Source organism: Sorex fumeus, unplaced genomic scaffold, assembly GCF_029834395.1.
Source record: "Sorex fumeus unplaced genomic scaffold, SorFum_2.1 ptg000014l, whole genome shotgun sequence".
Lineage (NCBI taxonomy): Eukaryota > Metazoa > Chordata > Mammalia > Eulipotyphla > Soricidae > Sorex > Sorex fumeus.
The window spans coordinates 38,004,258-38,006,128 of NW_026606071.1; positions in this window are offsets into that span (position 1 = coordinate 38,004,258).

A 1,871-nucleotide genomic window follows, 5' to 3' on the forward strand; every position below is an offset into this window, starting at 1 on the left:
TCACCCCCGCTTTCCCCCCAAGGGGTGCAGGTGCCGCCGCTGTGACCCCTGGGGCCCTAGGGGTTCCGAGGCTAAGGGAAACCCCGCCAGAGGAAGCGACTCGAAGCGGCTGGGGGCAGCGGGGCGCCAGAGTGGCCAGGAGGGGGTGCTCCCGGTTGGGACGGCCTGTGAGGGGCGGCGCGTCCCGGCCGGGTTGCAAACGGGGTTCCCCGGGGCTCCCCGGGGGGCGGGGCCGAGACCCGGGGGCGGGGCCTGCAGCGCTTGGGGGCGGGGCCTGCAGCGCGGGGGCGGGGCGGCCGCTGGGCGCGGGCGGGCTCGGCTCTAATCCCCAGCAGCTGCCGCTTCCCTCGGATCGATTCCCCTTCTCACTTTTTTTTTCAGCTGCTGGTTCCGCGGCTCGGATCGATGGAGCCGCCTCCCCCGCCCCTCGGAGCTTCCTCTCCCTGCTGCTCATTAGCGCCCCGATTAATCAGCCCCCACCCTCTCCTGGGGCGGGGGGGGGGACAAATGCTTTCTCCCCTGCCAGGGCACACAGGCTCGCTCGCCCACGGCCCCCCAGCCCCCCCCGCCAAAAGCCACCGTCCCCTGAGCTGGGCGGAGGGGGGGCGCACCGAGGCAGCTCCTGGCCTGCACGCCGAGGTCCCCATCTCTGCCTACACATCAGCTTCCAGCAACGCCCCGCCCCAGGACCCCAGCCCAGGCTAGCCCTGCGAGGGTCCACCCCACCAGCTGCTGTAACCCATTCCTCCGGCTCACCCCACACTCTACTCCCCTCTAAGTGAGAGCCACCCCCCACACACACACACACACTTCACATCGCCCCAGCTCGCTGGACTGGTCACCCTGCCAGTAGCCTTGGATGTGGGGGACCTGGAGGGCAGCAAATGGTCCAGCTGGCAGTGAGCCTCCCCTCTGTTCCCTGCTGGAGTGACTGAGTTTGCGGGTGGAGGGAAAGTGGGGGAGGAAGGCAACCACCAGGCTGGCAGAGGGCACAGAGGTGGGCGCAGGGGGGAGGGGGCTTTGAGGTCAGGAGCCAAGCTCTGGACAAGCCCTGTAGGTGGGGGACACAGGAGGGGGGTCCCGGCAGTGCTGCCTGCCCTCTGCCCTCTGCCCTCATTCAAACAAGTGGCTCTCCCCAGGAGGAGGAAGAGGAGGAGGAGTTCGTGCTGGGCTAGGTAGGACAGGGGTCAGGGACCCGCTGGGTGCTGAGGGACAGTGTGTGTGGGGGAGATCAGGAGGTGGGGGTGGTCTCCCTTGGCCAGCCACCTCCCGGGGGCATGGTCCCCAAGAGTGACAGAGTTGGGGGGACAGCGGGGAGGGGTCGCACTGCTCTCTGAGTGGCGTGGGAGTGGGGCCAGGCGGAAGCGGCTGGCTGGGGGTGGGGGGGGGCGGGAGCCCCAGGAGTGACCAGGGTGTAACAGAGTTTGAGTGGACGGCGAGGGAGGGGGTGGGGGGGATGCCCCGGCTCGCGCGCCCCGGCCGGGCGGGTGAGCGGCTGTTGACACGTCCTGAATTATTAAGCGCGGGGTGGGCTCCGAGCACATGCTGCGCGGCGTGGCAGAGCCGCGCTCGCTCCCTCGCTCCCTCGCTCGCTCGCAGGGACACACGCAGGGGCTGACAGCTGTGCTGGTGCTGATAAGGGAAGCCACAAGGAGACGATCGAGGAGAGAGACAGCGGCGGCGGCAGCAGCGGCGGCAGCGGCGGCGGCGGCGGCAGCGGGCGGGCAGGCGGCAGGAGAGGCTGCGAGTGGGAGTGACTGACGCCCCCGCCCCGGCCCCCCACCCCGGCCCCGTCCTCCTCCTCCCGCTTGCCCCGCGAGTTTAGAAGAGCGAGCTGAGCGGCTGTGCGCTGCCACCACCACCGCTGCTCC